Source organism: Meriones unguiculatus, chromosome 3 (genome assembly GCF_030254825.1).
Source record: "Meriones unguiculatus strain TT.TT164.6M chromosome 3, Bangor_MerUng_6.1, whole genome shotgun sequence".
NCBI lineage: Eukaryota > Metazoa > Chordata > Mammalia > Rodentia > Muridae > Meriones > Meriones unguiculatus.
In genome coordinates, this window is record NC_083351.1 from 107,610,571 (window position 1) to 107,635,046 (window position 24,476).

The following is a 24,476-nucleotide window of genomic DNA, read 5'->3' on the forward strand; positions in this document are numbered from 1 at the left end:
TGTTGCCCTGTAGTACAGCTTGAGATCGGGAATGGAGATACCTCCAGATGATCTGTTGTTGCATAGGGTTGTTTTGGAGATTCTAGGTTTGTTGTTTCTCCATATGAAGCTGAGAATCTTTTTTTCAAGGTCTGAAAAGAATTGAGTTGGTATTTTGATGGGAATTACATTGAATCTGTAGATTGCTTTTGGCAGGATGGCCATTTTCACAATGTTAATCCTACCAATCCATGAGCACGGGAGATCTTTCCATCTTCTGAGATCTTCTTCAATTTCTTTCTTCAGAGACTTGAAGTTTTTCTCAAACAGGTCTTTCACTTGCTTGGTTAGTGTCACCCCAAGGTACTTTATGTTATTAGTGGCTATTGTGAAGGGTGTTGTTTCCCTAATTTCTTTCTCGGCCCTTTTGTCTTTGGTATACAGGAGGGCTTCTGATTTTTTTGAGTTGATTTTGTATCCTGCCACTTTCCTGAAGGTGTTTATCAGCTGAAGGAGTTCTCTGGTTGAATTTTTGGAGTCACTCATGTATACTATCATATCATCTACAAAGAGTGACACTTTGACCTCTTCCTTTCCAATTTGTATCCCCTTGATCTCCTTTAGTTGTCTTATTGCTCTTGCTAAGACTTCAAGTACTATGTTGAAGAGATATGGAGAGAGTGGGGAGCCTTGTCTTGTCCCTGATTTCAGTGGGATTGATTTAAGTTTCTCTCCATTGAGTTTGATGTTGGCTGTAGGCTTGCTGTATATTGCCTTTACTATGTTTAAGTATGTGCCTTGTATCCCTGATCTCTCCAATACTTTAAACATGAATGGGTGTTGGACTTTGTCAAATGCTTTTTCGGCATCTAAGGAGATGGTCATGTGGTTTTTCTCCTTCAGTTTGTTTATGTGGTGGATTACATTGATGGATTTCTGTATGTTGAACCACCCTTGCATGCCTGGGATGAAGCCTATTTGGTCATGGTGGATGATATCTTTGATGTGTTCTTGGATTCGGTTTGCAAGTATTTTATTGAGTATTTTTGCATCAATATTCATAAGAGAGATAGGTCTGAAGTTCTCTTTTTTTGTTGGGTCTTTGTGTGGTTTGGGTATCAAGGTAACTGTCGCTTCATAGAATGAGTTTGGTAGTGTTCCTTCTGTTTCTATTTTGTGGAATAGTTTGAAGAGAATTGGTGTTAGCTCTTCTTTGAAGGTCTGGTAGAATTCTGCGCTGAAACCATCAGGCCCAGGGCTTTTTTTGGAGGTGAGGCTGTTAATGACTGTTTCAATTTCCTTGGGGGATATAGGGCTATTCAGTCTTTCTATCTGATCTTGACTTAATGTTGGTAGATGGAATCTATCTAGAAAATTGTCCATTTCGTTTAAATTTTCAAATTTTGTGGCGTATAGGCTTTTGTAGTATGACCTAATGATTGTTTGGATTTCTTCAGTGTCTGTAGTTATGTCCCCCTTTTCATTTCTGATTTTGCTGATTTGGATAGTTTCTCTCTGCTTTTTAGTTAGCTTGGCTAAGGGTTTGTCTATCTTGTTGATTTTCTCAAAGAACCAGCTTTTTGTTTCATTGATTCTTTGAATAGTTTTATTTGTTTCCAATTGATTGATTTCAGCCCTGAGTTTGATTATTTCCAGCCTTCTGCTCCTCTTGGGTGTATCTGCTTCTTTTTTTTCTAGGGTTTTCAGTTGGGCCATTAAGTTACTTGTATGTGATGTTATAAATTTCTTCTTGAAGGCACTCAGTGCTATAAATTTTCCTCTGAGCACCGCTTTCAATGTGTCCCATAAATATGGGTATGTTGTGCCTTCATTTTCATTGAATTCTAGGAAGTCTTTAATTTCTTTCTTTATTTCTTCCTTAACCCAGCTGTCATTGAGTAACAAGTTGTTCAGTTTCCATGTGCGTGTCGGCTTTTTGTTGTTTCCATTGTTGTTGATGTCCAGCTTTAGTCCATGGTGGTCCGATAGAATACAAGGTATTATCTCAATCTTTTTATATCTGTTGAGGCTTGCTTTGTGACCAACTATATGGTCTATTTTGGAGAAGGTTCCATGAGGTGCTGAAAAGAAGGTATACTCTTTTGAGTTTGGGTGGAAAGATCTGTAGACGTCTATTAGGTCCATTTGATTTAGGGATTCTGTAAGTGCTTTTATTTCCCTATTTGGTTTCTGTCTAGTTGATCTGTCCTTTGGTGAGAGTGGGGTGTTGAAGTCACCCACTATTAGGGTATTGCCATCAATGTGTGGTTTAAGCTTTAATAATGTTTCATTTATGAATGTGGGTGCTCTTGTATTTGGGGCATAGATGTTTAGAATTGTGATGTCTTCTTGGTGAATTTTTCCTTTGATGAAAATGTAGTGCCCCGCTATGTCTTTTTTGATTAGTTTTGGTTGAAAATCTATTTTATTAGATATTAGGATAGCCACTCCTGCTTGTTTTTTGGGTCCATTTGCTTGAAAAACTGTTTTCCAGCCTTTTACTCTGAGGTAATGTTTATCTTTGTTGCTTAGGTGTGTTTCTTGGATGCAGCAGAATGTTGGTTCCTGTTTCCGCACCCATTCTGTTAGTCTGTGTCTTTTTATTGGAGAGTTGAGTCCATTGATGTTGATAGATAATAATGACCATTGAATGTTATTTCCTATTATTGTGGAGTTGGCGATGTTACTGTGAATCATTGCTTGTTTACTTTTGACTTTTGTTGGAAATTATCTTTAACCTATGTTTTCTTGGGTGTATTTGTTTTCATTGGATTGGAATTTTCCTTCTAGTATCTTCTGTAGGGCTGGATTGCTGTTCAAATATTGCTTAAATTTAGTTTTGTCGTGGAATATTTTATTTTCTCCATCTATGTTGATTGAAAGCTTTGCTGGGTAAAGTAGTCTAGGTTGGCACCTGTGGTCCCTTAGAGCCCGCATGATCTCTCCCCAGGCTCTTCTGGCTTTCATAGTTTCTGATGAGAAGTCCGGTGTGATTCTGATAGGTTTGCCTTTATATGTTACTTGGCCTTTTTCCCTTGCCGCTTTTAGTATCTTTTCTTTGTTCTGTAGATTAAGTGTTTTGACTATGATGTGGCGTGAGAGTTTCTTCTCTGGTCTAGTCTATTTGGTGTTCTGTAGGCCTCTTGTATGTTTGTGGACATCTCTTTCTTTAGGTTGGGAAAATTTTCTTCTATGATTTTCTTGAAAATATTTTCTGGACCTTTTAACCTGGACTCCTCTTCTTCTTCAATTCCTATTATTCTTATATTTTGCCTTTTCTTAGCATCCTTGATTTCTTGGATGGTTTGTGTTTGGGATTTTTCTGATTTTATTTTTGCTTTGAGAGAAGTATCAATTTCTGTGAGTGTATCTTCAGCACCTGAGATTCTCTCTTCCATCTCTTGAATTCTATTAGTGATGCTTACCTTTGAGATTCCTTCTCTTTTCTCTAAGTTCTTCAGTTCCAGGGTTTTCTCAGTTTGTGTTTTCTTTATTGATTCTAATTCTGTTTTCATGTCTTGCAACATTTCCTTCATCTGTTTGAGTGTGGATTCCTGTGTCTCCAAGATGGACTCTATTTTCTTGTTTGTTTCCTCTCTTAGTGCCTCTGCTTCTGCCTCCAATTGTTTGGCTGTATTTGCATGTGTTTCTTTAACAGCATCTTCGTTCACCTCGCTTGTCTTTGTTTCTATTTGGGAGGCCAAATCGTTAAGGGATTTTTTTTTGTATCCTCTTTAACTGTTTGAATCTCTATGACTATTTCTCTGAGAGATTTTTTGGTTTCCTCTTTATGTGCCTCAAATAACTGGATAATCATAGCTTTAAAATCATTTTCTTTTTCTGTTTCTGCTTAGTTGGAGTGTCCAATAATTTTGGGGGTTGCCGGTGCAGCCATGATATCTTGATTTGCGTTGGTTGTGTTCTTTCGCTGACCTCTGGCCATTTGGTTATCTGTCGTGTTCACTGTCTGTTCCTGGATTCTGCATGTCAGACTGGTTTTTCTCTGGTATTTGGAGAATTCTTCAGGAGAATGAAGGTCTAGTGAGGTCTACTGTTTTCAGTGTGTGTGTTTGTTATTCAACTATACCTGTAGAAGGAAAGTTCGCAGGCGCAGAAGGGCAAATGCGGAGTTTCATGTGTTTGAGCGTGTGCTTGTGGGTGTGTCTTAAGGGACAGGGTGTTGGTGAATGAAGAGGCCTTCAGTGTGTGAGAGGGGTGCTTTGCAGGCACTGAAGTTTTTGCAGGCGCTAAGGGATCACAAGCGCTGTTGAATAATGCGTGCACGTATTGATTTTACCGGTCTGCTGGTCTTTGGTGTCTATTCAGCTGGTTTTCTGCCACTGAGGGGTTGGATGGCCCATACAATCACTGGCTGGGCCGCCCTGTGTAGTCCGTGCTGCCACTTGCAGACTTGGGATCTGGGAAGGGTTGTACTGTGGGTCTGAGTCTCTGTGGCTAGCACTGTATTGGGTGTGCGCTCTGGCGGGATGCTGTTTCGGAGGTGCGTGTACTCCTGCAGAGCCGGGTGGTGGTGGTAGTGGGGAGTGTGTTCCGCGGGTCAAGAGCTAGGCGAGAGGGCTCTAGGTTGGGTGTGTTCTCCTCTGAGTGGTGGCGTTCAGCAGGCCATTACTGCTCTCCACTGCGCCTGCTGGGTCTCTGTCTTGGGTCCCAGGCACTGAGCTTTGCTGTTTTGGTATCCAGGAAGAATTGTATTGTGGATCTGAGTCTCTGTGGTTAGGGCTCAGTGGTTGGAGCTCTGTGATTGGGCCCGCGCTCCTCCTGTGAGGAGGTTTCTGGGGTTATTGCGCTCTGGCTGCTTGGGGCATGAGCTCCGCTGCACTTCCTGCTGCAGTCTAAGCCGTGGGATCACGTCAGCGGGATGGGGGAGGGGAAGATCCTCGGAGGGCCCCAAGCGGGACATGTCCCAGGAGGGGGCGGGTGTTCAACTGGTGGTTACAGCAGACCGCTGCTGTAAGGGGCCCTGAGCACTGTCTCTGCTGCCTTGATCACCTGGATGTCAGTTTTGTGCTCAGCTGCATGGTGCTGTGTGCAGGTTTCCCCGCGGGAGGCCCAGACAAGGGAAACTACCTATTTCCTTCCCAGAAAAGTCCGCGCCCGATCTAAATCTACTAGCACTCCACACTTCTGTGGTGGCCCCTCTCCTTTAGAAAGCCCCACAGTCCAAATTCTAACTTTGATTGACTCTCCACTCACCAATTACGGAGATTCATGTCTTCTGCCTCTCCAAAACGGTGCGCTCTGCTCGCCGCCATCTTGGAGTCCCCCCTTATCTCTTTTTTTTATTTTATTTTATTAATTACACTTTATTCATTTTGTATCCCCCCATAAGCCCCTCCCTCTTCCCCTCCCGATCCCACCCTCCCTCCCCTTTCTGCATGCATGCCACTCCCCAAGTCCACTGATAGGGGAGGTTCTCCTCTCCTTTCTGATCTTAGTCTATCAGTTCACATCAAAAGTGGCTGCATTGTCCTCTACTGTGGCCTGGTAAGGCTGCTCCCCCCTCAGGGGGAGGTGATCAAAGAGCAGGCCAATCAGATTATGTCAGAGGCAGTCCCTCTTCACATTACTATGTAACCCAATTGGACTCTGAACTGCCCTGGGCTACATCTGTGTAGGGGTTCTAGGTTATCTCCATGAATAGTCCTTGGTTGGAGTATGAGTCTCTGGGAAGTTCCCTGTGTTCAAATTTTCTTGTTCTGTTGCTCTCCTTGTGGAGACCCTGTCCTCTCCAGCTCTTACTATTTCCCACTTCTTTCATAAAATTCAATTCACTCTGCCCAACAGTTGACCATCAGGCTCAGCATCTGCTTTGATAGTCTGTAGGGCAGAGGCTTTCAGAGGCCCTCTGTGGTAGGTTCCTAGTTTGTTTCCTGTTTTCTTCTTCTGGCTTTCAGAAGCCCTCTGTAGAAGGTTCCTAGGTTGTTTTCTGTTTTCTTCTTCTTCTGATGTCCATCCTCTTTGCCTTTCAGGATGGGATTGACCGTTTTAGCTAAGGTCCTCTCTCTTGCTTAGTTTCTTTAGATGCACAGATTTTAGTGGGTTTGTCCTATGTTGTATGTCTATATGAGTGAGTGTATACCGTGTGTGTCTTTTTGCTTCTGGGACAACTCACTCAGGATGATCCTTTCCAGGTCCCACCATTTACCTGCAAATTTCATGATTTCCTTATTTTTCATTGCTGAGTAATACTCCATTGTATAGATGTACCACAGTTTCTGCATCCATTCTTCAGTTCAGGGGCATCTGTTTCCAGCTTCTGGCTATTACAAATAAAGCTGCTACAAACATGGTTGAGGAAATGCCCTTTTTGTGTACTTGAGCCTCTTTTGGATATATGCCCAGGAGTGGTATGGCTGGATCTTGGGGAAGCGCTATTCCTAGTTGTCTGAGAAAGCACCAGATTGATTTCCAGAGTGGTTGTACAAGTTTACATTCCCACCAGCAGTGGAGAAGGGTTCCCCTTTCTCCACAACCTCTCCAGCATGTGTTGTCACTTGAGTTTTTGATCTTGGTCATTCTCATGGGTGTAAGGTGAAATTTCTCTTAATGATTTTAGATTATAGATTTGAGAATTTTATGATCCACCATCTGTAATTTCTAAAATTTAAATGCCAACTTGATGTCAACCTGGAATCACCTGAGAATAAAGCTTCAATTGATGCGTTGTCTAGCATAGTTGGTCCAAGAGTGGATGTATTTCCATAGATTGTCTTGATTTTTAATTCCTATAGAAAGACTAGCCCATTTCAGGCAGCCCATTTCCCTAATCCTGGTGTCCTGATGTAGGCATAAGGTTGTTATGTAATCAAATACTGATTTCTGTATCACCATATATAGTTGCAATCCTTGTTCTGAGAATCTCCTGTTTCAATGTTTTATGATCTTCTCAACTGCCCCTGATAATACCAATAAAGCAGGTTATAGTGAATCTCTGAACAGGGAAAATACTAGGGCTGAATTTCTTGCTAGTCAGGGAAGGAGGATTCAGCTATGAAGGAGGTCTAAGTGGCATCAAGAGAAGGAGCTGGAGCAGTAAAGTTACAAAATGTAAGTATTGCTAAGATATACACTGGTGGAAAATGAAATTACCTTTGAGGGTTAAAATTGGAGTAATAACTTCTCAGTTATTGTGTTGTGAAGCTTATTATTAAATAAATATGAAAGAGGCTCAGTTATATGTGTAATTCCCAGGATCATTGAGAATCTGAGAAACAAACAGTTATGTAAAGAAGTATAACATCCTGAAATTTATAAAAGTGAAAAAGGCAGGTAAGCAAAACCCTATGAGCAAAGATCCTTTTAACTTTCTCTGCTCTTGACTGTGGATATGATGTGACTAGTTGTTTGAGTTTCTTGACACCCTTTCAATAATGGACTATACCCTGGCCTTGTAAACCAAACAAGCTCTTGTTTTCCTAGTGTTTTGTTCTTATTTAGTGTTATATGACAGCAACAGAAATTGTACTAGAACAACATTATTAGCAACAAGTAAATGAACATATAAACAATTTTTTTTTCATTTCCACTTTACCTTGTGAAGAGCCATGTTATGGGTATGTTCAGTCACTGCCTCTTCAAAGTACTATTAATGCCTTGGTTAGGAAGACAAGCCATTGAGGCTGTTAGAAACTACAGCAAGTTATGGAGCTTAATTCTGAATCAAGCATCTCTGTTCCACACCTGTGTTCCTCTACCACATGACACCTGCTCCTCTAGTCAGCACAGTACACTCTCCTAAAAAAACATTACTCTACCATTAACTTTCCCTCCTCAAATTTTTTTTAAAAATTTTTTATTTAACTTTTATTAATTACACTTTATTCCTTTTGTATCCCCCCATAAGCCCCTCCCTCCTTCCCTCCCGGTCCCACCCTCCCCCCCTTTCTGCATGCATGCCTCTCCCCAAGTCCACTGATAGGGGAGGTCCTTCTCTCCTTCTTTCTGATCTTTTTTTGTTGTTGTTGTTGTTCTTCTCAATGCAGTATATTCAGGAACCTTGAACAATCTTCTGACCCTGGGGAAAGCCAGCCCACAGCTTAAATAGCCTCTGGGTAGCCAACCCCAGCTTGCCACGTGGGCAATGCAGATAGGTCCACATACATGGAAGCAAGCCAGATCCTCAGCCTTAGCCAAATATGGAGTTGTTTTTGACAGAGAGCACTCACCATCAGGAAGGTGGAAGGCAGAAACCAGCTCCATCTTTAAAGCGCGGCATTACGCAGCTCTCTACAGTTCCCCCTTTTTGTTTTAGATGCATCAGGCAAGAGTAGAGGTCTGATCTCTGATATTAGAAATAAATTGGGACTTTGTACTGATGTTCATTTAGGTGTCATCCACCCAAAGAGCATCAATCTGCTAAAGCTAATACTTGCCATGAATTTTATATTTCCTTTCTTAATTATTTTTATATTAAGTTTTCCATTAATTCAACAAATTTTTGACAATTATGTAACTATTTTTTCCTAGCTGATTCTTTAGTCTTTACTTCTTGATCTTCTGTACATCTTCAGTCCTGGGGTTGGTGCACATTTAATCACTTGTGTTATTTTTCTTTTTTGTGCTTATTCTACTGGGGTAGAAATTCTTTCATTTTTTGTCATACTAACATCTATACTCCTAAAGAAGCTAAACAACAAGGAAGACCCTAGGAAAGATGCTCAATCCTCTTTCAGAAGGACAAAAGCAATAGAATATTGGAAGCAGGAGAAGACAGGGAACAGGACAGGAGCCTAACACAGAGGACCTCCGAAAGACTCTACTGATTGAGGTATTGAAGCAGAAGCTGAGTCTCATAGCCAAACCTTTGGCAGCGTGCAGGGAATCTTATGAAAGAAAGGGGAGACAGAAAGATCTGGAGGGGACAAAAAAAACTGAGCTCTAGGGGCCCTGCAGAGACTGATACCCCAACCAAGGACCATGCATGAAGAAGACCTAAAATCCCAATTCAGATGTAGCCCATAGACTCAGCCTGGAAGTGGGTTCCCTAATAAGGGGACCAGGGGCTTTCTCTGGCTGGAACTCAGTGACAGGCTCTTTCATCACCTCCCTCTGGGAGGTGCAGCCTTGCCAGGCCACAGAGGAACACAATGCAACCAGACCTGATGAGACCTGATAGGCTAGGGTCAGATAGAAGGGGAGGAAGACCTCCCATATCAGTGGACTAGAGGAGGGGCAAAGGGGGAGAAGAAGGAGGGAGGATAGGATTGGGAGGACATGAGGGATGGGGCCACAGCTGGGATACAAATTGAATACATTGTAATAAATGATAATAATTTTAAAAAGAAAAAAAGAGAATATAATGCAATGACATTATTTTTCCCTTCTCTTTCCTCCCTCAGAGCTCTACCATATGCCCCTCTTTGCTCTCTTACACATTCATAAACTCTCTTTTCATTAATTTTTATTATGGGCACATATGTTTTCGTGTACACATATGTATTTCATAATATAATCTGCTCAGTCTGTTAAATATCCCCCATATGTTTTCAGGGCTGACCATATGGTATTGGGTAATTAATTGGTATGGAGAAGACATTCCCTCCTCTCTCAGGATTCCATAGTTGCATGTAGTTCATTGTGTAGGATTGAAACTTCATGATCCCTGTCCTCTTTGGTTAGTTTGTTGATGTTTTCCTTGTTCAGCTCCTGTTTTGAGATTTACTATAAAACATCTCATAAAATCTATTGACTTCTCCCCTACTTGTCCCATTTTATTATATATTCCACATTAAAATTTGAGCCAGACTTCGAGATATTTCTATAACATATATGCATTCTGTATAAACCCACCTTTGTTCAACTGTATGTTTTCTTCAGCAATTTAGTAGAAACTAAACAAATTGCTCTGAGAAGCTGAGTGTAGAATTGACATATCTATATGTTCTCCTCGAGGATTATGAACTAAGATGTCAAAAGAACACAGAAAACATTTTGTGTGCATTACTTGGAGTTTTATAAGCCAACTGATTTATCATTTGTCTGTGACAAAGGCAGCATAGGATCGTAGAGAAGTGAGAAATCACTTAATGTTCTTCTGTTATGTGGTAAGAGACATTAAAGCTCTGGAGAAATGGAGCTATTTGAAGGTCAGAACAAACATCTTTCAATTTGATAATCTATTAATACTTACAGTGCTGGAAGAAACCATTAAATAAAGATATAAAGTTTTTGAAAATGCCATTTGCTTTAGATGAAACCACACTGACATATACTTTCAAATGATACATAGACTCTTCTTCAAGAGGTATTTATGAAGGTGCTGTGAAATGTCATCACTTGCACACAAAGTTTTGTACAATCTTTTGTCTCAAGTAGTCACCTTTTCCATTAAAATTAATTGAGTTATGAAGACTTCTTCCTTAGGGTGGTAAAATTTGATGGGATATAGTTTGCTTGCTTATTTGGTGTTGATAAAATATATCTATCTACTCCCCCAAATAGTCTTTGGTTTATTTTTCTTTTAGTTTCAGGCTGTTAAGCAGGTTGCAAAGAAGAGCTTGAGAAGAGCTTTTGGAGAAGTAGCCTGTGTCTGTGCTTTAAAGAAAGAATATGTGAATAGTGCATCGATTACATTTGAATTGTCTTGTAAACAAGTACTTTACTTAGAATATAAATCATGGAATGTGTTGAACATCATTAAATCCATTTTAATAAGAAATTTACATTTCCCAGACATTCTCACCAATGGGAGACAGAGTGTTTAATAAGGAGCCTAACAGGGACCACTCTCATTCAAATTTCTATAGTCACTCTGCATTAATGGTTTTATGCTGTTTCTTCCTTTATATTAGTGCTTAATGAGATACTTTACTCAATAAATAGCAAAGACTGTAGATCATATTTAACCATTCCACATTATTGGACACAAATGACACTTGTATAAATATGTTAAACACTCAATGACTTCATTATATTTAATTATTGAAACAATCCAAAACAGTTGAACAACCTTAGTGGTTCAGTTTTAATTGAAACTGACATAGCAAGTTTAGAAGGTCTGAATTTATTACTGTCTTATTAACAACAACCCTATCAACGTTACAAGTCAAAGTTAAAAGTTAAAAGAAAATGAAGGCAAATTGTGCTTTTTTCCCCCTCCATCCAACCAATTAATAAATAATTAGAAGTATGAAATTATGAAGAATGTAATAGGCAAGTGATGTCTCTTTTCTTCTTTCATCACTTTAGAGCCTGATCTCAACTCCTTCATCTTCTCTCAATTCCACTGTCAGGTTCCTCTTCCCCCATTTCCTCTTTCTTCTCCTTTTCAGGGAAGGGGAGGCCCTCAAAGGGCACAAAGCCACCCTGGAACCTCAAGTCTCAGGAGGACTAAGTGCAGCCTCTACCACTAAGGCTAGACAAGGCAGCTCAGCTAGGGGAATAGGGTCCAAAGGCAGGCAACAGTGTCAGAGACATTTCCTACTCTTATTGTTAGGTGATCTACATGATGACCAAGCTGCACATCTGCTACATATAAAGAGAGGGTTTAGGTCCAGCCCTTACATGATATTTGGTTTGTGGTTCAGTCTTTGTAATCCCCTATTGGCCCAGCTTAGTTTATTCTGTAGGTTTTCTTGTGGTTTACAACCACTATGGAAATTAACTTGGAGGTTTCTCAGAAAATTGGGAAGAAATCTACCTTAAGTCCCAGCTATACCACTCCTGGGCTTATACCCAAAAGATGCTCCATCATACCACAAGGACACTTACTCTCCTATGTTCATAGTTGCTTTATTTGTAATAGCCAGAAACTGGAGACAACCTAGGGGTCTCTAAATTGAAGAATGGATAGGAAAATGTGGTATGTTTACAAAATGGACTACTATTGAGCTATTAAAAACAAAGATATACAATTTGCAGGCAAGTGGGTGGGACTGGAAAATATCATCATGTGTTAACAAGACTCAGAAAGACATGCATGATATGTATTCACTTATAAGTGGCTATTACCCATAAAGTACAAGATAACCATTATACAATCCACAGACCCAAAAGAAGGCAAGGACAGCCCCGAGAGAGGATACTTGAATCTCACTCAGAAGAGGAAATAAAATAGACATCAGAAATAGATGGAGGGAGAATTCTGGGTGGGAGAAAGGGTGGGGAGGATAACATATGTGGGAATCAGTTGTGGAAAAAAGGGTTCGAGGGTGGGGTTGAGAACCAGAAGAGAGAACAGAAGTCAGTGGGGAGATGTCTCTGGGACAGGGAAGGCTCCTGGGAGTCTACGTGCATTATACTAGCTGAGATACTTAGCAGCTGGTTATATGGAGCCTGAATTGACCACCTCCTGTAGCCAGGTTGGACTTCTAGTGGAAGAAGGTAACACCAGCTTACCCATAAAACTTTCAAACCAGAATTTGTCTTGTCTATAAGAAGTATAGGGATATAGATCGAGTAAAGGTTAAGAGATTGGCAAACCAATGACTGGCTTAGTTTGAGACCCATTCAATGTGAGAGAGCTAAACCCCTGACACTACTCATGATACTCTGCTAGGTTTGAAGATAGGAGCCTAGAATAACTATCTCCTGAAAGGCTTCATCCAGCAGCTGGTGGAAACTGATGTTGAGAACCATAATCAAGCAATTGGCCCAGCTCAGAATATTGCAGAAAAGTGGGAAAAAGGACAAAGGGAGTCAGAGGTGTCAATGACACAATGACACCACTAGATGTCTCATTTAAAAAAAAACATGTTTATTTTTATTTTGCATATAGGAGTGGTTTGTGAGGATAATCATAAATGCATGACATGCATATCTGGTACTTGAGGAAGCCAGAAGAGGGCATTCAATTCCTTGGAACTGAAATTACAGACAGTTGTGTGGCCTCCATAGCGTTTCTGGGAATTGAACTCAGGTCCTCTGCAAGAACAGGAAGTGCTCTCAGTGGTCAAAGTGCCCAGTGGTGATGTCTATCTTTAATTCTGATATGTCCTTTTAAGGAACAGTTGAACGAGTTTATGCAACCATAAGATTATTTTTTCTCATAACTTTGTAACAGAAATGTAAATGATGAGTAAGCTGCTTAGTGCTCCTCCCAACCACACGATTAGCACAAGGCCAGCAGTTATCTGCAGTTATTGTTTGGTGCAAGCACAAAACTGCATTTAATATTTATTTTTAAATGAACATGTAATCTTCTGAGAATGGATTTCCATTGGCCATTTGGGTGTTTGCCTTAGCGAAGAGATGTCCTTTTCTATAAATATCATCAACATGGCCTGAGAACTAGCTTTATAATATGATTCATGGAACCAAGCCCAGGGAAGATATTTTTTGCTACTTTCCTTCTGGGTGAATGCCATTTATTTTTATTAATAGCTGGAATACTCTGATACTTCTGCAGATGATAAATAATCATAATAAAATAAGTTTTTCTTCAAAGGAAGTATTTCCATTTGCATTTTATGGAAGAGCAAAATGTACCAGTGTAACACATCAAGAGGAAAAATAAAAATCGTCATTCATCAATGTCTATACTTTTTCTTATTAATTACATTTTATTCACTTTGTATCCCCCCATAAACCCCTCTCTCGTCCCCTCTCAGTCCCACCCTCCCTCCCCCTTCTTCACGCATGTCCCTCCCCAAGTCCACTGATAGGGGAGGTCCTCCTCTCCTTCCTTCTGATCTTAGTCTATCAGATCACAACAGGAATGGCTGCATTGTCACCTTTTGTGGCCTGGTAAGGCTGCTCCCCCCTCAGGGGGAGGTGATCAAAGAGCAGACCAATCAGATTATGTCAGAGGCAGTCCCTCTTCCCATTACTATGTAACCAACGTGGACACAAAACTAACATAGGATAAACCTACTAAAATCTGTACATCTAAAGAAACTAATCAAGAGAGAGGACCCTGACTAAAACGCTCAATCCCCATCCTGAAAGGCAAAGAGGATGGACATAAGAAGAAGAAGAAAACAGGAAACAACCTAGGAACCTACCACAGAGGGCCTCTGAAAGGCTCTGCCCTGCAGACTGTCAAAGCAGATGTTGAGACTTATGGCCAACTGTTGGGCAGAGTGCATGGAATCTTATGTAAGAAGTAAAAAATAGTAAGAACTGGAGAATACAGGAAGCCCACAAGGAGAGCAACAGAACCAGAAAATTTGAACACAGGGGTCTTCCCAGAGATTCATACTCCAACCAAGTACCAAGCATGGAGCCCCTGCACAGATGTAGCCCATGGCAGTTTAGTGTCCAATGTCTATTCTTAACTGCTTCTGGTCTCTCCTATGTTAGAAGTCTTAAGTTTTTCAGTGATGTATCAAAACGTGTCAAATGAACACCTTTAAGGAAGGGAAGCCTTATACTGGCTGCAGGATTAGTTGTCCCAGCCTGTGGTTGCCTGCCTCCATTGCATTCAAGCTAGTGGCAATACAGTAACTTCATTGTGAAGATGACCTACTTTACTCCCCTCCCCCACTCACTGAAGGACCAATGGAATTGCAGATTAGTGCTATGTGTCTTGTCTGGATTTGTGTTATTTCAAACTCAGACCTTCACACCTGTGGAGTAAGCACTTCATTCATTGACTCATCCCCTTACCACCAATCTTCATGCATTTTTTACTAAATCAATTGAAAATTTAAATAATTAAATTTAAAAATGAAAATTTAAGTATTTGGAAGTTCCTACCAAAAATCATTATTCTTTTCACCAATGAAAAATAAGAAGAAAAGAGCAGTTCTGCAATTCTGTATAGTACACATTTAGGAAAATTAAACTTTTTAAAAATATTGGCTGTCATTTGAGAGTTTGATATATATTTTTTGATCATACTCACCCCCATATCTTTCTCAATCCAACCCTGCCTGGAACCAAGGCCAGCTAGTGGAAAGTAACAGACAGCTGCAACAAGGTCATAGGTGAGAGATTTATGTTTCCAGAACCTATGAGACATCTGTGTGTCAGGCTAGACACTTTGAGATATCTTCGCTGACATTCTTATAGTATTTCTTTTAGTAAATATTCTTACAGTGTTCTGTATCATCATTAATCACCCTGTTATGTTTTGTAAACAATATTGCTGACACATTTTCCCTTCCTGCCTTCTCCCTATAAAGTTGTGTGAATTTTTTTCAAATAAAGGAGAGCAAGATCAGACTATAGACTTGCTCTCATTCTTTGTGTCTCTTGTCGCCCCCATTCCTTTCACCCCTCCTTAGGAACCCATTGAAGTCCCGCTGGATGGGACACAACCCCCTTTCCCTCCCACTCAATTTGGTGCCATATTAAAACAAGCAAACAGAGAAAAAAAATTTCAAGACATATTTTTCCTGGTTAAATACTCTTGAATTTGGGAACTTACACAGGAAAGTGATTTGCCGGTGGCCTCATGATTGCAGAGGAAAACTTGTTCTGTTTTTCTTCAGCTAATAATTTTCAGTAGTGCCACATCTTGAAGTAAGATTGTATGCCCAACTTTTCTTTCTCTGCTGGGATTTGGTATTCGTTTTGTATGCATTCTCTCTCTCTCTCTCTCTCTCTAATACACACACACAATTGTGTTTTTGAAGAAGCATGTATGTTAAAGAACAATGTAAACAAAATGTGAGAGGCTTGTCTCATGCCCTCTCAGATTGATGAGAAACACAGGATGCTCTGATGCACATCAGTGTATATTTCATTTTGATGCTTTTCTTCCTTGTCATCAAAAAGAGAACATGACAGTCAGCCTAGAAAATTAGCAAGGAAATCTGATGATTGATGTAGATACAGCTGTCTTGCTTTTGTGGATATGGGAACCTATGGTTAATTAGAATTAGGAGCACTACCTTGTGATTGGAAAATGCCACTAAACTTACAGGAAATAGGATCAGGAATGGCCTTCTTAGATGGAGAACTCATGAGTTCTCAGTACCACATGGCTCATTGTCCAAGGAGGACAGAATATTCTGATGTTCACTTTTAAGAAGCCCTGCTCATCACAGAACATTTAGTAGTTATCTGTGAGTCTGGCACATTCTAAAACATGAAGTATAAAGTTGAAACATGTAAATTATAATCTATTACAAAAGAAATAAAAAAAAAAGAAATCCTTTCATCTGACCCTCTTTTATCAGGTATCTTTACTGGCTGTAAAGTCCTCCTCTGTGGCCTAGTAGGACTGCTCCTCCATTGAGGGGTGGGGAGGGCAAAGAGCCTGCCATTGAGTTCCTGTCAGAAAGTTATGTTCCCTTTACTATAGGAAACCAATTGGTTACTGAGCTACCACGGGCTACATCTGAGCAGAGGTTCTATATCCATAAATAGTCCTTGGTGGAGTATCAGTCTCAGAAAAGACCCCTGTGCCCAGATATATTTGGTCCTGAGGTCCTCCCCAATCAGTGGACTTGGAAAGGGGCAGGGAAAAGATGATGGACAGAGGATGGGATCGGGAGGGAACAAGGGAGCAGGATACAGCTGAGATAGAGTTAATAAATTGTAACTAATAATAAAAAAAATAAATTAAATTAAAAAAAGAAATCCATTGTGAAGTCACATAACCCTTACATCCCAGCATATTCTGAAATAATCAGAGTAAAAAGAACAAAAATAATTACAATAAATGAATCTTCTTTTGCTTCCATTCATGATTTAAATGGACTATTTCATAGAAATAAGTGGAAAGCAAATATGTTTTTCCTTCATGCAGGAAAATAGAGATGGCATCAGAGAAACATATGTGTGTGTGTGTGTGTGTGTGTGTGTGTGTGTGTGTTATTTCCCACATGCCAAACTTTAGAGACTGGAAATATTATAATATTCAGCATAACAGAAGTAGAAATTGGGTTTAGTGATATTTAAAATCAAAGGTAATTGAAAGGCTGAGCTTAAATGTCACTGGATTCTCAACGGCTACTATAATTTAAAACAAAATGAAAGCAGGTTATACAAAGCAAGGGATTTGTGAGAAGAAACAATTTCTACTGATCTTCCTGATTTTAATTTTAGAAGGAACATTTTTTCATCTTTTTTTTTAAATATTACACTGTGTGAAATATTTAACTGCATTCTGGGATGTAATCATTCCTCAAAGAGTCATGATGAAAGACACTTGTGAGGACAACATTGAAGATCAATATAACGTACTCTCTCTTTATACCTCTCTGATACTTCTTCACTCCTTCATTTCTTGTTTGATCCTTCATTGTTACATGTAATTTTTTTTCAGTATGAGCTGCCGTCCTTGTGTAAGATGTATGCTCTCTTATAATTGTTCATGAGTTAATGGTATGATAAGATTTCAATATTTATAAAAAGTAGAGAAAAATCACATTACTTGTATCCATACTTTAAAAAAAATGGGTGGCTTAAAACAGTGACTGTCACAACTGAACTTGTAAAATAGTATAGTACATGACCAAGGAAAGAATGAGAGCTTGGCTTACTTCTTTTACTAAAATAATAATTTATGGGGCTGTATGAAGGCTTTAACTTTTCTGCTCTAAGCATTCAAATATTTAAGAACTGAATTTTATAGTGAATTGATAAGATTGATTATGCTGTTTCATGGTATATATGGTTTTAAAATATTTTTTCATATTCATTTTAAATTTATTTTGCCTGTACATATATCTACAAACCAAATGCCTACCTAGTGTTACCTGAAGCCAGAAATGTAGTCAGATCCTATGGAAATAGAAATACAGATGGTTGTGAGCCACTGTAGGTGCTGAAAACCAAACCCAGGTCTTAATTACAAGCAGAGATTGCTCTTGTCGCCTGAGAAGACTGAGAACTTAGTTCATAACTTTACCTTCAGTCATATATATATACCTAAATAGTCACATGATACTGATTCATGTCTTGTGGTTCTCAATGAAACTTCTTTAAATATCTTTATGAAGACAGAAGATGTGCATTTATATGTTTAAACATAAATAGTTTTCCACAGACTCATAACAGAGCAGGAAAAAATATCTCATCATTGCATTCAAATTACAACCAATTTAACTTGCATCATATTCTCCTGAATATTTTTCAAGTAACTATAAATCTTATATATGAGCATTAAGTCAAGAAATATTATTCATATTTTCCATCCTAAACCCAATACTGAAACCAAATTTTCTGAACCATTTCTCTTTAGAAATGTTCAGAACATTCTCCCAACCTTTATCAGCTCTAAAGCAACTCCACTTATCTTATTCCATTTGAAGATATAAATTCATTAATTGTTTTATTTTCCACATCAAATATATGTTACTAATTTCTTATTTTTATGCATTTGTGAATTGTTGAGCCCAATATACTACCTGCTTCTTATATGAAAATGTTTTCACTGTTCATGCAATACAAAACAATTCCTTGCTATGATTTAAGGCACCTGACAAGTTATTATTTATATTGAACCTTATTTAATATTTTTGGTCATATAAGACTATTACGTGGGATTTGACTCCCATGTTGCGTATAAGATAGTCCTTTGCAAAGAAATATATCCATATTTATATGCATGAAGTAGTTCAACTAGGGTGGTTAACCTATGATACTCACCTATCTTCTTTGTAGAGGTCAATAAGAAGTTGCTATATTTTTATTCTTTTAGGAAGAAGTTAGAGAGTGATGTAAACAACAGTGTCATTTCAGAATAAAATGCTTATTGAAAGAAGTCATTTGTTGACAAAGCAAAAGGGAAGAATGTTATTTTACATACAGTTTCTGAGTTTATCAGTTCATCCTTTCCTTGGCTATACTGGCATGAGATACCCACAATGTACTTATCTGCATGTCAGACACGCGACTCAGCCACCCAGAGGGCAGAAATTCCACTTGAGCTGTTGAAAGAGGTACTTAGGTGTGATGATTCCCAAGGATCACTAGCTGTCTTTTTCAGTAAGAAGTACGTTGGGAGACACTCAGTCAGTCCCAAGTCCTTTCACAGTACTAAGTACTTTGTGCCGTACTTATATTCTTAGAATAGGGTCTTCTTAATAAATTACACTGCTTAATAAAGTGTTGCTACATACAGCTGGTATAAAGAACATTATTTAAAGGTTGTTTGAACATGATCTCCGTATTTGTCCAATTGTTTTTATATTTGCATTGGTGTTTTGACTGCATATATGTCCACGTGGGGTGACTGACACCCTGGAACTGCACTTAGAGGCAGGCATGAGCTGCCTTGTGACTGCTGGAAATTGAACCAGGGTTCTCTGGAAGAGCAGCCAGTGCTCTTAACCTCTGAGCCATTTCTCCAGCCTGGTCTCTGTATTTGTCACAGTATAATATTTTACATTTAACTTTAAACTGAAAATAGGAACTTTTCTGGTTTTGTTTGTTTGTTTTTTGTTTTTTGATGTTGCTGTGATTTTTTTGGGGGGCAGGGATGTTAAGATTGGGTTTCTACAGCTCAAGTCGGTCTTGAACTCAGAGCACTGTGCCTGTATTGGCCTTCCACATCTCAGATCTCAAGTATGAGCCACAAGCCTTGGCACTTCTTTGGCATCTGGATAGCAATCATTATTATTGGCAGTTTTCAGATTACAAACATATGTATTTTATTTCTTGAGATTATATCATAATTACATCATTTTGCCATTCCATGCTTTTCTTCCTTCAAACCTTCCCATGTGCTCCTTTGTTATCTATCAATGTCCTGGTTGCTTTATTGATTGTTGCTGCACACACACACACACACACACACACAGTACATACATATGTACTTGTATATGTAGGCCCGTATATATTTCTCAATACAAAAATACAATTTACTCATTATATATAAGGTTTTATATATGTATGGTTTCAGGGATTAACATTTTATATTGGATAACTAATTAGTATGTTATTACCCAGGGAAGATTATTTTCGCCACTTTCAGCATTCCTTATTAAGAATAAATATGGAACACAGTCTATGTAATGCAATTACCATCTATCTGACAATCAAGGTGCCTAATGATTGCTGACCAGTTGTTGTGTTCAAAGGATAAAATTAGGTCAAGGAATGATTCCTATATCAGCAGGGGGATTGGTGCATAATATACAATGTACAAATTGTATTGGCAATGTTTTCAACTTTTTGATCCTTATTTATTAAGACAGCTGAAAATATACAAAGCAAACCAGAGATATCCGTTCATCTTAGGATGTGTTAATCATTTTTAAGAAACAGAGACTAACCGATTTAATGTGTCTGGTTGTATGTTGAGGTCTTTGATCCACTTGAACTTTGGTTTTGTGCAGGGTAATAAGTATGGATCTATTTTTATTTATCTACATGTAAACGTCCAGTTAGACCAGCACCATTTGTTGAAGATGCTATATTTTGTATGGTTTTGACATCTTTGTCAAAGATCAGGTGTTCATAAGTGTGTGGATTTATTTCTGGGTCCTCTGTTCGGTTCCATTGATCCACCGTTCTGTTGCTATGCCAGTACCATGCAGTTTTTATAACTGTTGCTCTATAGTACAGCTTAAGATCAGGGATGGAGATACCTCCAGGAGATCTTTTATTGTAGAGGATTGTTTTAGCAATTCTGGGTTTCTTGTCATTCCATATGAAGTTGAGAATTTTTCTTTCCAGGTCTGTAAAGAATTGTGTTGGCAATTTGATGGGAATTTCATTGAATCTGTAGATTGCTTTTGGTAAAATGGCCATTTTTACTATGTTAATCCTGCCAAGCCATGAGCATGGGAGATCTTTCCATTTTCTGATATCTTTTTCTAATTCTTTCTTCAGAGACTTGAAATTTTCTTCATACAAGTCTTTGACTTGCTTTTTTAGGGTTACACCAAGGTACTTTATGTCATTTGTGGCTATTGTGAAAAGTGTTGTTTCCCTAATTTCTTTCTCAGCACTTTGATCTTTTGTATAAAGGAGGACGACTAATTTTTTTTGAGTTAATTTTGTATCCAGCCTCTTTGCTGAAGGTGTTTATCAGCTGTAGGAGTTCCCTGGAAAATACCCTTGAACTCATTGGCACAGGAGACAACTTCCTGAACAGAACACCAACAGCAAGGCTCTAAGAGCAACAATCAATAAATGGGACCTCATGAAACTGAAAAGCTTCTATAAAAAAAAGGACACCATCATCAAAACAAAATGATTGCCTACAGATTGGGAAAGAATCTTCACCAACCCTTTATCTGACAGAGGACTTATATCCAGTATATATAAAGAACTAAAGAAGCTGAAAAACAACAAACCAAGTAATCCAATTAAAAAATGGGAACAGAGCTAAACAGAGAATTCTCTGTAGAGGAATACCGAATGGCAGAGAAGCACTTAAAGAAATGCTCAACATCATTAGCTATTAGGGAAATGCAAATCAAAATGACCTTGATATTTCACCTTACACCCAGCAGAATGGATAAGATCAAAAACTCAAGAGACAACACATGCTGGAGAGGTTGTGGAGAAAGGGGACCCCTCCTCCACTGTTGGTGGGAATGTTACTTGTAAAATCACTCTGGAAATCAATCTGGTGCTTTCTCAGACAACTAAGAATAGCGCTTCCTCAAGATCCAGCCATACTACTCCGAGGCATATATCCAAAAGAGGCTCAAGTACACAATAAGGACATTTGCTCAACCATGTTTGTAGCAGCCTTATTTGCAATAGCCGGAAGCTGGAAACAGCTCAGATGCCCCTCAACTGAAGAATGGACGCAGAAATTGTGGTACATCTACACACTGGAGTATTACTCAGCAATGAAAAATAAGGAAATCATGAAATTTGCAGGTAAATGGTTGGACCTGGAAAGGATCATCCTGAGTGAGCTGTCCCAGAAGCAGAAAGACACACACGGTATATACTCACTCCTATGGACATATAACATAGGATAAACCTACTAAAACCTGTACATCTAAAGAAACTAATCAAGAGAGAGGACCCTGACTAAAGTGCTCAATCCCCATCCTGAAAGGCAAAGAGGATGGACATCAAAAGAAGAAGAAAACAGGAAACAACCTAGGAACCTGCCACAGAAGGCCTCTGAAAGGCTCTGCCCTGCAGACTGTCAAAGCAGATGCTGAGACTTATGGCCAACTGTTGGGCAGAGTGCATGGAATCTTATGTAAGCAGTGGGAAATAGTAAGAGCTAGAGAGGACAGGAACTCCACAAGGAGAGCAATAGAACCAGAAATTTGAACACAGGGAACTTCCCAGAGACTCATACTCCAACCAAGTACTATTCCTGGAGATAACCTAGAACACCTAGAACAGATGTAGCCCATGACAGTTCATTTTCCAAGTGGGTTACATAGTAATGGGAAGAGGGACTGCCTCTGACATAATCTGGTTGTCCTGCTCTTTGATCACCTCCCCATGAGGGGGGAGCAGCCGTACCAGGCCACAGAAGATGACAATGAAGCCACTCCTGATGTGATCTGATAGACTAAGATCAGAGGGAAGGAGAAGAGGCCCTCCCTTATCAGTGGGCTTGGGGAGGGGTATGTGTGAAGAAGGGGGAGGGAGCGTGGGATCAGTAGGCAAGGAGGGAGGGGGTTATGGGGGGGTACAAAGTGAATAAAGTGTAATTAATTAAAAAAATAAATAAAATTGCAAAAGAAAAGAAAATAAAGAAATGGAGACTACCTGTACCCCTTTGAATTTTCGCTGTTTTGATTACATTTGACAGCATTAGGAAAACGGCCAATTATTCTGTAATACTTCAAGGATTATTTGTTGTATGCTTTCCATAGCTAAACAGATAATAAACATCTGGACAGTTTCTCAAGGTCAGGAAAGAACCAAACAAGCTCTTGTCCTTATTCCATGTTCATTCGACTCTTTCGAATATTTGAAAGGCATCTGTGTGTTCTGTTGCAAATTGTCCCACAAGGACTCCTTATTTCCAAAGCCCTTCACTATGTGCTGGTCTAATACTGGGGAACACTGACAACACAGCACCAATAGGCATAATTTCCTACCAGATTCTGTCACTGATGAACTAATTTTCTCCTTTGTTTTCCCACTTGCCCAAATCACAGATTGATTCTTATTAAACTGAATTAAGTCTTTGAACGCTAAGTAGAGCAAGTGAAAGTGGAATCAAATATACATGAAGCTCCAAAGTTAAAAGATTACTTCTTCTTAAACTTCCTGACAGTATTTCTCAATAGAGTCTTAATTAGGGGGGAAAAGCTATCTGGAAATTATGGATAAAAGAAGGAAAAATGCTCAAATATAGAGTACAAAAAAGAACCAGCAAGGAATTTCCTTCCCGGAAGCAGAGAGGCATGCATGGTATATACTCACTTATTCACTTATAAGTGGGTATTAGTCATATTATGTAGGCTAAACATACTAAAACATACAGACTTAAAGAAGCTAAACAACAGGGAGGATCCCAGGAAAGATGCTTAATTCTCATTCAGAAGGGAAAACAGGATAGATGCTGGAAGTAGTAGAAGAGAGAAAACAGGGGTGGAGCCTAACACAGATATCCTCTAAAAAACTCCAACCATACTATATGGCTAATATCCACTTGTAAGTGAATATATACCATAGGAGTGTTTCTGCTTCTGGGATAACTCACTCATGACAATCTTTTCTAGTTCCCAGCATTAGGACCTCAACTTCCTTGTGTATATGCCATGCAGTGTAATAACTGGGGAATATTAGATGCATTTTTAAATTTTTGAATTTTTGAGAATTCTTTACTTTGAATGTTATAATGACTGTCCTAGTGTTCATCCCTACTTATATATAATCCTCACCAACATTTCTGTGTTCTTTCCTTATAATTAGGTATTTTGATCATGGTTAGATCAAATATTAGGGTTAATTTGTAATTCCATGATTGCTAGGAATATTAACTATTTCTGATTTATTTCTTAAGTCATTTTTAAACTTTTTTATTGATAAATCCTTGTCCAGAGCCTGTATTGCTTTGAATGAAAATAGTGCCCATAGTTTTATGTATTTGAATGATTGTTCTGCAGTTGATGGAACCATTTGGGAAGGATTAGGTAGTAATTTTATAAAAAGAGGTATATGAGTGGGAGTGAGCTTTGTGTTTTAAAATCCCTTTGCATTTCCTTCTCTGTCTCTGTAGCTGTTTCTGTCTCTCCTTGTCTCTGTCTTCCACTCTGTGTCTCTGTCTCATTGGTTTACTTTCTTAACTAGCTTACAAAGTAACAGGTTTCCTTGTGGCATTTTTTTTAATTTTTATTTTTTTCTTATTAGTTACATTTTATGAACTCTGTATCCCAGCTCTATCAGCTCCCTCATTCCCTCCAATCCCACCCTCCCTCCCTCCTCTCTACCCTGCTCCTTTCCAAGTCCACTGATAGTGGGGGGACTTCCTCCCCATTCATCTGACCCTATTTTATCAGGTCTGCAAAGTCCTCCTCTGTGGTCCTTGTGGCATTTTTACATATAAGTCATTTTGGTTGATCCTGCCCATTCATCTTGCTTCCTGCTTATGGATCAGGACGTAAACTTTTCAGCAGTTACTCAAGTATCATCTCCCTGTCAGCTGCTACATTCCCAAGTATGATGGTTATGCTTTTATTTTGCTCTGAAACTGAACCCTACCCCACCCCCAG